The sequence below is a fragment of the Chanodichthys erythropterus genome, chromosome 11 (assembly GCF_024489055.1).
Source record: "Chanodichthys erythropterus isolate Z2021 chromosome 11, ASM2448905v1, whole genome shotgun sequence".
In the NCBI taxonomy this organism is placed as follows: Eukaryota; Metazoa; Chordata; class Actinopteri; order Cypriniformes; family Xenocyprididae; genus Chanodichthys; species Chanodichthys erythropterus.
The window spans coordinates 30973528-30989386 of NC_090231.1; the positions used below are offsets into that span (position 1 = coordinate 30973528).

Sequence of the window (15859 nt, forward strand, 5' to 3'; positions counted from 1 at the left end):
TCAGAGGCAAGAGGATTTATGTCCAGAGGAAATCTCAGAAGCTCATACATTTTTATAGAAGGTTTTTACACAAGGTTTTTACACACACACAACACCCAGAGTATCTGGCAAGAAGAAGGACTACCTCTACAGGCCAGAGTGAGCGAGTGCTTGATGGCCGTCTTGTAAAATAGAGGTCTGATAACATAATGACTGATCAGCATAACAGCTCTCAAACAACAGAAAGAAGGAAGAAAAAGTTAAAGAATGGAGGGAAATGGGGATAAAAGATCACTACAGCTATTTTCTTACCTTTAATGGTAAAAGAGGCCATAAAATGAGGAAGACTACAAAGCTCTCCAGATATACCGGAGATAAGAATCAATGTGTATGTGTTGAACATAGCAGCACAACAGGCCCAGGCCTCAAGCAGCCAGCAAATGAGAAATAAACTGTGGAGTTGGAAGCTAATGGTGCAACACATAAACACCTAGAACCCTGAAGTACTGTACTCATAGACTAAATACTGTGCGTGTTAATGTAAACTGCAAATCTCCAACATTATGTTTTATGAACCCAAATATTCTCACAGATGATTTTTACACACCAACTAGACTATCAATACTGATCAGTAAGGCTCTGATCCTTCTTTAAGCTATTCATTGGTAAAATCTATGTATTAGTGAAATATAAAGTGCTTGCTGAAATGTGACATTACTTAGTGCACCTTTACAATGGCTTAATATTGGCATTTACTTTTTGTTTCCACACACAGACACTCTCAAGATTTACAAACATAGATGATGGAAAAACAAGGCCGTCTGTCCCACTCTGTTTCTCCCAAACTCAATCTGATTAAGTGATTAAACATGAAAAGAGATGCAGTTTGTCTGGCCGGACTGACTAATGCACTGCTGATACCAGTTAACCTTAAGCCCTCTGCTTTCTGAGGGACTCAAGGGACAGAAAAACTGATTTATTTTTAGATTTATTAAATTACACAGTTTATATAAAGAGAACACGCAAACAAGAGAATAAGAGCGAGAGACATATGACTAATCAATACAGGACATGATTGTTCCATTATACGATATGGATAGACAAAATGCAGTAACACAGATGCGACCTTAAATCATGAGAATAAAAAAAAAAAAAACTGGTGCAGAGACTGCTGGAATAAACATTCATGTGTTCCCATAACAATTACAAGGTTTGTGCCAATATATGTTGCAGGAGGTGAAAATTATTAGCCAAAACCAATAGAGATACGGAGAGAAAGAACAGACAATCTGAGCTCCACCCATATCAGCAATAAAAACAAAGATTAAACAGATGAACGACAAACACACACTTAACACTTGTGACAAACACACACTTGTGGTTCGCTGAATGAATATGCCGTGTGTTTTTAAGTGTTTAAAAGATCTGAGAGAATGAGCGCCAATGAAGAGACAAGAGAGGGAGTCTGTTTTCCTTCTCAAGAGGAAAACTAAGTGAGAACCATCACAGATCAACAGTTAAACCACATAAATGCAGGCATGCTAAAACATGCACTTTGCTGTGAATTGTTATAGTAAAATGTATCTGTAGTTCTGACAGAGAGAGAGAAAAGTGTTTATTTCTGAAAGAGGGAATTTCTGGCATCAAATACCTCCAAATTCAAGATGCAACACGGCCACTGATCACAAGAGATGCTATGAAAGTTCAGATTTAATTTTTAACAGGGGCCTGTACTCACAAAAATCCTGAACCTTAAGGACCTCGCAACACACACACACACACATTCAGAAGTAGGGCTGGACGATTAATCGAAAAGTAATCGAAATTTAGAACCTCTAACCAACGTAATTTTCCCATGTCGGTTATTTCGTTTTTTAAATCCTGTTAATACTTCCCACTTAAAAACATACTACTGCGTGTGTAGCCACATGACTCCATCCGTCCAGTCAGTGGCATAAAAAGCAACATGGAGGTGAACGCCGGTTCAACACATAGTGATGGTGCATGAGCGGTGAGCCTTGCATCTTCACTAAACTTTGTCAGTTGTATTTGTTTTAAGGTTTGCCAGTTTGGACATTCAAGCGATTTTAGACGATCGGATGTGTATTATTATATCGAGCTACCGTGCTTGTGCAGTTGCATTGTGGCACGAACACTACAAACAGTAGCTGCGCAAAACCTGAAGATCGCGGACACAGAGAGGAGCAGAACTAGTTGTCAGCGCTGTCCTGTGATTTATCACTAAAGTAGCTTAGAAACTCAAAACTTATTATAGCATATATTTTTCTACTTTTGAGGGAACTATTTACAACCCAAAGCTTCACAATTAATAGAGAGACGGTATGACTAATTCACACACGCAATCACTCGTACTGGTACTGTACTAATTTATCTTTATCTCATTTACAACGAGAAGAAATCGGTAAGAAATGTTACGAACCATAGATAAAATAACTGCTGAAAGTGAGCTGTTATATCACTCTTTCAATAGGAAAAAATATCCCACCTTTAATAGTCAAGCAATATTTACAATACAAACCTTGGCAGTGAACAATGAGGGCAAAAAAACAAAAAACAAAATAATCGTTCATTAATCGTAATCGAGGTAAAATGCCTCTTGCCTCCTGCAATTTGAAAGGATTTGACACAAATATTTATTCTTTATCAGCATAAAGGTGATCCTTTCTGTTCAACTCATAGACCTTGCCTAAAAGCAAACCTATTTCAGTGTATTGTGAGAGAGGATTTCCCCCAGATAAAACTGTGACTGGCTGATGGCATTACACCACTCTTCAATATTGACTTTAGCTTTGTAAATCACTGCCGCTCCATGTGCCTGTCAGCTACAGCCTCAACAAAGACAAGATTAAAAATGTGCTATCATAATCCTTCTACTAGCATCACATAAGACACATGGATTTTATTAACTGTTACACTGCATCATGATGTCATATCTACAGCAAAGCATCAATGAAGCTTCTACCATTTCTACTTGTTGAATTCGGTCAATTAAAAAAGAATACAATTCCTTCATATTTTTTGTGGGTCTACCAGGTTGCTCTAGGTGCGACTACGCCTTTAATAAGTGTAGCATCTGCTAAATAATGACTTACTACCAAATCTTCTTACATCAGAGTAGTGCAAAAGCTTCACTTCCATCCTATTTTAATCTATGTGTGCAGCTAAGTGTCTAATGAACAGACGGTAAAAGCACGAGTAATCCTCACTGAAAATAATAAGACTAAGTCCACACATACTCATAAGTGTACCTGTAGTCTGAATAGTTAAATAAAACCAGAACATACAAGTCTAATAAAAAACTTAACATTGCTTCTTTTACACCAAGATGAGGTAAGGTAAAATCAACAAATGATGTAAGATATCTTTAGGTGTTCTGCAGGTCACCTATTGAGTCAACATCTGTGTTTTTATGTTTGACATGAGTAAACACACCCTGAACACATTTTCAAATCATACTGGGACACACGTGAGAGTTTTGCGGTTTAAATGAAACCTTTTGTGAAGGCAGTGAACTGAAGTGTTTATTATACAGAATTATTACTTGGCCAAGTAATAATTATTACACACAATAATAATAATGACAATAAAAGTAATAATAATGATTAATGAATGAATTTTGATTCAGTAGAAACATGATTATGATTGAAAAGACTGGGACCCACTGCTCATCTAACTGCCTTTATCTTCTCTTACATACATGACAATGGCTGCATCTGAATATGCATACTTCCTGTATTCACAAAACAGTAGTCCCGGATGACCTACTACTTCTGGCCAGATTCTTAATTGGACACTTGAGGAGTTGAGGACCAACACAACTGATAATGTTAAAATAATTTAATGACAATAACATTAAAAATGTAGTACATCCAGATTACATTCATACTATGTAAACTTTTTACATACTTTTTATCTGGCACAAAGTACATAGTACTAAGTAGATTTACCTACTTTGTGAGTATGTGATTCTGGATGCAGCCAAAGACAAATTATGTTTCATTAAAGGGCTGAACATTATTGTTAGGAAGTGGATTAGTAATGGGATTTAGGGATAGAAACTCACCATCACCACTAACTGATGACTCCTCACATGTGAATAATGATGAACCTTACCTGTGACTAATCAGAAGGGTGCGCTTGCATGCTGCATCACCATGTCCTACGCTGTCTCTCATTCATCTTTATATGTCAAAGTTGGGAAATAGCAAGGACCTTGATCTAAGTAACTGGATCACTGATGACTCAAGTTTTCCGCAACATGATTACTTGGCAGTGCGCTGATTAACAAGGTAACTGATTGAGACACACCCCCTAGACTCTGCCTTGCAGTGTGAAGACAAATGTCCTGCTCTGTCTTCTTTTTCCATCATCTAAAATAGGAACTCTCCCTAAACATCTTCAATTTGACACAGACACATGCATGCACCTTGTTAGGACTGACTCCAATGTTATTTTTAATCCTATAGGGATTGATTTTAAGTTACAAGCAGATGCTCTGGCTAGTCCATTTCACCTAGACCAGTTACCCTCAACCTTTTTGACTCATTTTGACACTTTTTTATTAATTAAAAAATATTAAAACATTATGTAAAAGAGCTTGACAAAACTATAACAATTTATTATTTAAAATCATTTTAAGTTTTCTTGAGGACAAATTCTGATGTCCTCTAGTGGGCCCCAGCCCCCTGGTTGAAAACAACCACCCCATAGGCAGCAAGTGTTCATGTTTTATTACCTTAACAGTGATTTAAAGACATTATTCTTTAGTAAATATAAATGTAGAATATGGGTATTTGTGGGAAAAAATATACACACATATATACACCAATCTCCAAATTATTCACAGTAAGAACCTAATGACTACTACTACTAAAAATATTTTCTTTTGGTAAAACAGGAGTATGACTCCTCTAAGCTCTTAACCACTGGGTGACAGGGATGAAGGGATGTGCTGACAGTCAGCAGAGAGACTCAGAGAGGCAGGATTGAGCAGGTCCACCCAAGCCCAACTGAGCATTAAATATATGTGGCTTTAGTCACAAAGTTCAATGTTATTCTAGACTATTCTCTCTTCACCTCTACCCTCTTTCATTGTTCAGTTTCCTCTGTTTATTTTGTTATCTAAAACATTATTATTTAGGCAGAAAGATGGGAGTCAGACAGATCCTTTTTACTAAATGAAGAGGAGGCAACAGGAAAAAAACAGGCCTTCATTGCAATGCAGGAGAGATTCAAAGCAGATCTAGGTTTTATAAGCATCTGTTTTTGTTTTTGAATACTCTGCTAGTTCTTATCAGATATCCCATTCATAAACAATGTGGAGAAACTGAACAACATGCAGATGTTAACAAGAGTTGAGGCTTTCTGCAAAATATTACAGTCTGACCACCAGGAGAAGAGGTCAAAATATTCCTCCTGTCCAACTGCCATACCACGAAGACAAATAAATAAATGTGTAAAGCAGGGCTCCAGACTGCAACTAAATGGTCACATTTTGCGACGTTTTTTATTGCAGGTGCAATCAAAAGTTAAACAGGTAAGTTTTTGAATCCATTTAGCCGATCTCCGGGTCTGGCGGTACCACTTGACCAAAGAGTTTTGATATTTTTTCTATTTAAAACTTGACTTTTCTGTAGTTACATTGTGTACTAAGACCAACGGAAAATGAAAAGGTTTTCTAGGCCGATATGGGAACTATACTCTCATTTCAGCATAATAATCAAGGAACTTTGCTGCCATACCATGGGTGCAGCAGGCGCAATGATATTACAAAGCACCTATGACCCCCTGCTTGCACAGGGAGTGTGCTTTGCAACCATGGAGACATTTGTGAGAGACGCTGTGTAATATCATTGCGCCTGCTGCAGATCGGCTGAATGGATTCGAAAATGGTAAAACTCAACTGTTTAACTCTAGGGGAGTTGGAAAATGAGCCTATTTTCAAAAAAAGTGGAGTGTTCCTTTAAGGTGTGCCCCTAAATTTTCTATTTGTGCTCCTAAAATTCTGAGTTAGGGGCTACAGTGCTCCTAGTAAAAAAAGTTAGCCCTGGTGTAAAGATCACTTAAGCCCTTTTATTTCATCCAAGCTTCACCATTCTGAATTTATTTCAAAAGGCCAAGGACTTTTTGCCCCCTAATCATTGGTCGACTAGAACAGACTTGGTCAACCAACATTTGTATTAGTTGGTTAGTTGCAGAAAAAAATAAAAAAAAACGTGAGGGACAGATCATTAACGGCCTTGTGGTAATTACATTATGTCAGGCAGGAAATCCAAATGACCTCAAATATGGCTTATCATTTGAAACATGTAAGTAGCAACTTTACATGGATGCTTGCCCTAACATTAACCTAGATAAATAGAAGCACATCCAAGTGTTTGTGCGGAGTGTGGAAGCTAAAGTATAGCATGCTTACTGCTAGACATGGAGGCCCCGGCGCAATCACTTGCATTTTTTTCTAATAACAGCGGAAACAACTTAAAATACTCATTAGTATCAATAGTCATTTTTGGTCATACAGATCATTCAAAACTGTAAAGGATCTACTTTTATTTGTGTACACTCACAATAACAAGAAAACGTGCTTTTGTAAAAAAAAAAAAAAGAAAAAAAAAAAAAAAAGAAAACACAGGATGTGCTTTCTGCTGTCTCTGTCTCCGTGAAATGGAGTGTCCTAAAAAATAATGAACTGAAACTCAGTGTATATTTGCCTCACAGGCATTTGAAATATATGTATAGAAAGCTTGAGAAGTATTGAAATTGCATTCAATTCAAATCGAAAAAAAAAAAAAAAAAACTCTGCTTATGTAATCTGTATGAAAGGTGGATTTTGAAAGGCGCGCCCACTATACTGTGGAGGTTACGAGGCTCCATTGTCAACTTAAGCTTTTCAGCCAACACTGACTCAGAAAACACTAGTTTTTTAGTTAATTAGTAAATTAAAATGTCTCCTTACTATTTTCCCCTGACATACTGTACTCATTATCAATATTTTTGCCATGCTTTGCAACAAGCTTTATGTGTGCACTTGAGCGCGGAATAGGCTATTTTATCATTATGGTTTAGTTCTCCTCAGTATATATTTAAGTAACTAAATTTAATATAAACGTGCGATTAGTTGACTAACCGTTTAAATGAATGAATAAAAGTCGACAGAAAAATCTTTATTCGGGGACAGCCCTACAGGCTACATTAATGAAACTACATGAAACAGTACTGAACTCAATGTAACAGACATTGTGAGAGAATCATTTCCTGATTTCAACATTAAATCCATATTGAGTGGAGTGCAAATGCTCACTCTGTTCTGGACCCACTTCATCTTCCCCATTGAACCAGAGGATTCACCCACAGCCAACATGTTATGCAAACCAAATGAGACCTAGAGACCATCATTGGGGAAATCACCAGGCTGTTTGTCTAATTTAAACATGAAACACATGATATTCAGAGAGAAAGAAAGAATGTGAGAGAGAGAGGTAGGATATGCTTTTTATTTGAATAGAAAAGTGAAGAGTTTAACCTGATGTTATGAACATCAGAGAATGCAGAGCGAGGTCTAAGTGTCAAAGAAAACCTTCACTAACTTCATCAAATCACAATCACATAGTTAACTGCCAATGTTTTTTTGGTTTCTCTCTCATATCGTGTAAGCAATGCTTGAGCACATAAGTATAGGGATGTGGATGGAAGAAGACAGATGGTTGGAGCTTCAGCAGAGGAAATTGAAGTTTAAGAGCAATGTTCACTATTGTCCGTTATAGACATACAGCAATATCCTGTCCCTGGTCCTTTCCCTCTCTGTTCTTTTCTGTTCAAGCAAAAAACTGACTCATAATCACCCATAATACCATGCAGCAGTTGTCTGGGGCCCTGTGAGGAGGGTCCTCTATATAAGAGAGGGGGGCCCACCCATAAACATTCGGTCCTGGGCCTGTGAATTTTAGCAATGGCTCTACCAGGCAGTGCTTATTTTGCCCACATGACACTGATAAAAATGTCAAGGGGTCTTACACATCTACTTTGAGGCCAATCTGCGATTACTTCAATTGGTGCGGGCAGTCCAACTCATGCCTTCAAATGACATAAATACTTTCATGTGCCTTCACAATCTCTCTGAAACAAAGTTAGTACTTTTTGCTGGGAAAGACTTACACATGAAGCATGTCTTTCCAAAATATTTTCACTGCTGCACATAAGATCAATTCTTCATTTCAGAGTGATGAAAAGAAGTCTGCTGGATAGAGAGCAACAGAGTGGGGATGTTTCCCACACTTTCAGTGCCCTCTGGGTCAGACATTGTACCTTCAGGTCCAGCTGTAGTGCATAGAAGCACCCAGCCATGACGGCACCGCACTGCACACACACTAGAACAGTGTTGACAAAGGGGTCTCAACATAATTCAAAGTAATAAACCTTCACCAATTGACCATCTTAAGGGTTTGAACCAAAGCATCATCTTCAAAAATAAATCAGCAATCAAACAAATGCAGAAACTCCAAAGGGTTCAGTCCAGGGTAACAGGGATCTGGTGGGGGCCCTATGTTTATCAGTCCAGGTTTGAGTGGCTATTCCTGGGACACATAAGGCCGTCAGGGTTATGTATTTACTATGACATCTTACTCTGGCATCAGCTGTGCTACATACATAACAGATGACGATGAGAATCCAAAATTAAAAAATTTGTTCAGTTCAGTCCTCCGACACTTTGTTATGAGTGCAAGGCCGGTGTAAATTACAAGAGTGCTCTGCGGTTGGACTGAGGTGTCAAACGGGCTGTAGAACTATTAAATAAACAAAGTCACATTCATCCAGCCACATCCAAAAGTTCAACAGCCATTCATCTGGACTCCTCATTGACCTAGCTGATGTAAGAACGGTCTTCTTTATGTGTGAGGTTAATGGTGTGTGAACTCAATGCAGTCACAGCACACAAAGCCTTAACAGGGCTATTTAAAAAAAAAAAAAATACTGAGCCGTGCAGGCATCTGTCTGTACGCACACACACACACACATTCCAGCAGTATCACTCTCGGTACACCTATCACTCTCTGTAAGTACACATACATAATAAGTCAAAAAAGAAAAGTAACAAACAAACTTTTTTAAATTATTAGGATGGTCCAACATAAAAAATAAAAATAGAATAACAAATGTATCGATATGATCTAGAGAAGTGGTTCTTAACCAGAGGGCTGGGCCCACTAGGGGCTGCAGCAAACTTCAGCAAAAGGGGCATCAAGATGACTACAAATGTTGTAAAATAAGACAAAACAGGCATTAAATTAAGCTAAAACAACTATTTAAAAAAAGAAAGAACCAATTCAGCCCTCCATCAACTGTTTTTTGTCTTTTGAAGAACCAGGGTTCCCACGTTCTTGACAACCCTGGATATATAAAGTGGCCTTATTTTAAAAGTGTGATTCTAGACCTGAAAAAGTCATGTAAATAAGTAAAACTCCATGGCGAATTTTATAATGGATATACATTTCTAGTTAAGCCAAGTATTTAATTCTTATCCAGTAAATAACAAATTTTTTTTTTTTTTTTTAAAGTGTGATCCCTGAAGAACAATTAGCTCCTAAAACTTGAAATCCTAAAATTTCATGAATTGTAATAATTCATTATAATTGTTGTAGCTACTTCTATAATTTACATGAACTAGGAGTTCTCATAGATAAAAATAAGTTTTGAAAAACAAAAAGGGGGCCTTTGAATATTGTTGTGGACAATAGGGGTGTTAATCTTTTGGAATCTCACGATTCAATTAAAATCGGTTCTTTGGGGTCACGATTAAAATTCTCGATTTTGAATTGAATTTCGATTCGAAAAACAGTATGGACAGATTTGATTTTAGATTTGATTTTAAACTTGTTTTTAAAATTTTAATTATTTTATTGTCCTTGAATATTGTTTTTTATTCGAATATTGATTTTTGAAATTTATTAAATTTATGAATCGATAGGAATTTGTTTATCGAATCGATTCGTTAGAAGAAAGAATCAGAATTTTTTCCCTTACCCCTAGTGGACAACATGGGGCCTTGGAGTTAAAAAGGTTGTGGACCACTGATTTAGGAGCATAGTATGAGTAATTTATTTATCTTTTGCGACTTTAAATGGAAAGTTGACAAGAAATGTCAACAAAAAAAGTCTTCATATTGATTGACTATGTGAAAAATATCAGTACTTAGAAAAAAACTGTTACAGTGCAGGACTATTACGTGAACTTCAACAAAAAAGATAATTATGGTCTAAAATATTTTGTAAATAAACTAAAAGGAATCTTGACCAGTTACGACATCTGCTATACACATTTTTCATTATATATTCATAAACTGTACATTCTAATCAAAAATTCAAGAGCAAGTTATTTATTGTATCAACAACTTAAATTCAGAGAGTGAGGGAAATATTAGTTCAGTGATGAAGGGAGGGGAGGACACAGTGAAGGCACGCAGAAGTGGGGGAAAGAAACTATCAGGATGACTTGCTCGGGCATGGAGAGCTGTGACTGCAGGCTGAGTGAGTGGACAGGCAAAATTCCAGAGACAGGTGGAGAGAGAGAAAGACAGAGAAACAGACAAAATGTTCAAAGTTGAGAGTCACTTACCTTAGTAGATTCTGCACTATGACGACTACAGCAGCTCTCCGCTAATCCAAAGTCTTCAGTCCTACAAGATCACACTAATCAGAAAATAGCCAGTCTCCAAAGACCCTCAGTGGTATTGCTGACAGCATGCGAGAGAAAAAAAAACAAAACACTCTGTGAGATACTCATACACACACTGAGATTGTCTGTCACTGTGGTAACTCAGCCAGGGGAAACTCCTCCCCTTTCCCTTCTGTAAAACCTCCCTCTCTCTCTTTCTCTCAAGGGGAGTAAACTCCTTTATTTGTCTCTTTCCCTACACTGTTCCCAAATCTGCCTGTTGGAGCATGTGAGACTCTCTTATCTAACACAGTATGAGTAGTAAAGACTTTGACATTACAATAAGAGTTACCTCATAGACACACACACGGCGAGCACTGCCTTTCACAACCACCCACACACATACAGTCAAGCCAAAAAACTTGCACTGAAACCAGGGGAACATACTCATACTCAAATTACGGCATACACTTTGTGGTCTTTGGAAATGTTCACAGGCACAAGACATCTTGATATACAACCCTTAACAAAACAGCCCTAAAATACACTTGCTTTCATACAAGCGAGAAATCCACTCGTCTGCAGGATGGAAACTCTGCCAAATGAAAATAAAGGGCAATGAAGGAAAATATAGAGAACAGAGAATGTGATTTAACATTGAACTTTGTATCTTAGTTGGTTTTTGAAAAATGACTTTTGGTGAAAACAACTTTTCTTATGCATCAGTTTTTCCATATCCACTTCCTGTATTTCTGTGGAATAATTTTTCAATGCATTTATCATGCTGAAGCTTCACTATGTTAGAGAAACAACTCTAGCCATTACAAACAGAGACAGTCTGATGTTTTTCAAAATAGATCTCCCTTTAGCTTATGATGTAAACAACACTAAGACGTGCACTTGATGGATCACAAAACGGACGGAAAGGTTCGAACTCTAGCAGAGCAGGTTGACCCACCTCTTCATGTCAACAGAAATTGCCCATGAGAGGTGTGGATGTGACACAGAGACAAAGGATAAAAAACAAAGGCCTTTTCTCAGATATGTTGAAGCTTGCTTAAACATTGACTTAGAATAGACACATCACTGAAATAATTCTGCTAAAGGTCATCAGAAGAGAATACAGGCAGGAAATAACAGCCTGGAGTCCGGACGTACTTTTACTGCTTTCTGTAGTCAGTAAAGTTCTTGCATACTACTGTTCAAAAGTTTGGGGTCAGTAAGATTTTTAAAAATGTTTTTATGCTCACCAAGGCTGCATTTATTTGATTAAAATACAGTAAAAACAGTAATACTGTGAAATATCATTACAGATTACAAACTGTTTTCTATTTTAATATGTTAAAATGTATTCCTTCAATGGCAAAGCTGAATTTTCAGCAGCCATTATACAGTGGCATGATAATGCAGTTCAGAGATGTTAGGATGTTGAACCACTTGCAGAATCTGAAAATGAGAATTATTTCAATAAAATAAGAGGGATAATAAAAAATGCATGTTATTTTTTGTTTAGTACTGTCCTGAGTAAGATATTTTACATAAAAGATGTTTGCATTTAGTTCACAAGACAAAACAATAGCTGAATTTATTAAAATAACCCCATTCATAAGTATGTGAACCATTGATTCTCAATACTGTGTGTGGTTACCTGATGATCTACGACTGTTTTTATGTTTTGTGATGGTTGTTCATGAGTCTCTTGTTTGTCCTGAGCAGTTAAACGGAGCTCTGTTCTTCAGAAAAATCCTCATTTTTGCATATTTGAACCCTTTCCAACAGTGACTGTAGAAAAAAAAAAAAAAAAAAAAAAAAAAATCGAACAGACCCCAAACTTTTGAACCAGGAGTATACTAACAATTAATCAATGATCGATTAATTGTCAATAATAATTTAATAGATAAAATTCATCAATGGTCGATTAAGCAAGGTCATCATTAGAGTACGTAGTTTTGAGGTTTGTGCGGCTCAACACCAGGGAAAAATTAAGGGAGCGCCATAGTTACATTTTCTAATGCCTGGTTTCAAAGACAGGGTTTAGATTAAGCCAGGATGAAGCCTTAGTTCATTTAGGACATTTAAGGAGCTTTTATAAACGTGTCTTAGAAAAAAAATGCATCTTGAGACAAAACAATGGGAAAAAAATCTCAAACATGCATTTTAGTCCAGTTTGGTTGAACTTTCAAATGATGATGGCTCCAGTACGTCACACACAACCTTTCCAACGTGATTATGTAATGCGTAGCGCATCGCAGAGCTAGTGCAAGACAAGCATTTATGGTTAAAAAGTATATACATTTTTATTTTATGTCCGATCGTTGTGCTAGAAAAGACCCTTATTCCTCAGCTGGGATTGTGTAGAGTATTTTGAAGCTGCACTGAAACTGCAGTTTGGACCTTCAACCTGTTGTACCCCATTGAAGTCCACCATATGGAAAAAATCCTGGAATGTTTTCCTCAAAAACCTTCATTTCTTTTTGACTGAAGATAGAAAGACATAAACATCTTGGATGACATGGGGGTGAATAAAATTATCAGGAAATTTTAATTCTGAAGTGAACTAATCCTTTAAAGGGTTTATTACTCATGCTCATGCCGTTCCAAACCCGTAAGACCTTCGTTAATCTTCAGAACACAAATTAAGATATTTTTGTTGAAATCCGATGGCTCTGTGAGACCTGCATAGCCAGCAATGACATTTCCTCTCTCAAGATCCATAAAAGTACTAAAAACATATTTAAATCAGTTCATGTGAGTACAGTGGTTCAATATTAATTAGGGCTGTCAACTTTAGTCGTTTAGTCGACTAATCGGTCGATGCCGTTTTGGTCGAATGACATTCTCATTGGTCGACCAGTTGCAAAAAATTTTTTTATTTTTTTTATTTTTTTTTTTTACCAATAAAGAAATTTTCATTGATTTACTCCTTGATATTTATTCCTTTTATTAGCAGTTATATATTACTGTATTCTAAATATAATTAGCCTATGTTTTATACCAAACTTTAAATGCTTTAATTTAGGCTATTTTATAACGGCGCCACAGTTAAGCGCACCATGTGAACACTCGGGAACCGCACCTGTGGCTGGCTGCACTGCTGCTTCGCGCTCAGTAAGGAATATAGGTAGTTTTGCTGTATTCATTCAGTTAGAACGCTACTTGTTTTGGGCTTTAGTCGAAAAAATGTCCAAGAAATGTAAATCTTTTGTTTGGCTGCATTTTACAAAAAAAGACGACAAGACTGTGGAGTGCAAGCTATGCAGCCTAAAGCTAACTTACCATAGCTCAACGACCAATATGACCTATCACCTAAAAGCGGTAAGCGAGATATAAATGTGTCAGACAGCTTTGCTATGTCTATTGTCGAAAAGTTTATATATTTTATTGGTTATGTACTAGGCGCATCCACAGGCCATGCCATAGGCGTTTGTTTGTGTTTGTTTTAAAACGCCTAGATCGTTTGGACAAAAGTTACCCCTTGCTTTGAAAGTAAAGAAGAATATACAGCCTGTATAAATCGAGAGCTTTTGTTAGGATTTTTCATTATTTGGCAGTTTTTGCAGTTATATTTTTTGTAGTGTGTGGTGTGGTCAGGTGCGCGATTGTGACGGTCACTATAGACCTAGGACAGAACTCCTCACTTTGCAGTTTAAAAAATAACCTAATTTCCAAAGAATTGTATTATTATTATAGTTTTATGTATTATTGATGTTTTTCGTTGTTGTTTTATAAATGCTCTATTATAATTGTTTAATAAATGTTCAATCAAAAAAGACATCGCATCTGTTTTTTATTTTGTTTTTTTAGTCGACTGATCGTTGCGCAGGACAGGACTTTGGTCGACTAAGCATTTCTTTGGTTGACTACAGCCCTAATATTAATATTATAAAGCGACAAGAATATTTTTGGTGCGCCAAAAAAACAAAATAACTAATTATTTAGTGATGGCCCATTTCAAAACGCACCTTCAGGATGCTTCAGAGCGTTATGAATCAGTGTCGAATCCGCAGTTCGGAGTGCCAAAATCACGTGATTTCAGCAGTTTGGCGGTTTGACACGCGATCCAAATCATGATTCGATATACTGATTCATTATCCCCCGAAGCTTCAAGAAGCAGTGTTTTGAAATCGGCCATCACTAAACAAGTCGTTATTTAGTTTTTTTGGCGCACCAAAAATATTCTCGTCACTTTATAATATTAATATTGAACCACTGTACTCACATGAACTGATTTAAATATGTTTTTAGTACATTAATGGATCTTGAGAGAGGAAATGTCATTGCTGGCTATGGAGGCCTCACTGAGTTCAACCAAAATATCTTAATTTGTGTTCCGAAGAACAACGAAGGTCTTATGGGTGTAAAACGGCACGAGGGTGAGTAATTAGTGACAGAATTTTCATTTTTGGGTGAACTAACCCTTTAAGCTACTAAAGAAAATCAAGTGTGATGGCACAAGCTAGTCTGGAGAAGACATAACACATTAAATCTACTCAGTTTCTCACTCTGTAAAACACTAGAATACTCAGGACGCTCATATGGCGGATGGTGCCGACAACTGGGCTGTCTGAACTTAAGACAGGGGGTCTCCGATGGCACAAGTGTGTCCTGTTTTTCTCCTTTACTCTGGATCCGCTACAACACTCAGAGCACTCATCAAAATGTGGTCTTTACATTATGAGAGATTTACTGTCATGATCTAGTGTCAAGTGTGCTTCCTGTCTGGGGTCTCTATAGACATGTCTGACAGCTCCAGTCTTCTCAGTGTAATTTATTTATTGTTACCACAATTTTAAAGTTTCACACATTAAAAATGAACTTTAAAAAACAAACAATAACCAACAAGGACAGAGAAGAGGAAAAGTAATGATGCCAGTGTCAGAATTTTTGCTGACAAAGACCTTTCACGAGGCGCTACAGCTACAACATGCTAATATTTATGGTCTTTACTGTCTGCTACCACTATAAAAAAAAATAATAAAAATAAAAAATTCTAACTTGTAAATAATAAAGATTACTGTAGTACATTTACTTAAAAATTTCACATTTAATTAAATATGTTATAAAAAAAACTTGCCATTTATTTGTGAAATTTACTTTAAATTTCTGAGTGAAAATTGTTTCCATACCAATTTTTTTTACAGTGGATGTTCAGAAAACCACATCTGAAGGCTCTTAACCTCCACTGCTGAGTGAATCCAAACACAGAGCA

General features: G+C 36.8%; 1 protein-coding gene across 1 annotated transcript in view; it reads right to left on the reverse strand.

Moving 5' to 3' along the window:
- Positions 1-10763, reverse strand: part of plekhg4 (pleckstrin homology domain containing, family G (with RhoGef domain) member 4) — an 87597-nt gene extending 76834 nt beyond the window's left edge. The window contains exon 1 of the mRNA XM_067402332.1: positions 10612-10763. The gene's annotated coding sequence lies outside the window, so the exon portion shown is untranslated. The remainder of the gene's footprint in view (positions 1-10611) is intronic.
- Between the last annotated feature and the right edge of the window lie 5096 nt (positions 10764-15859).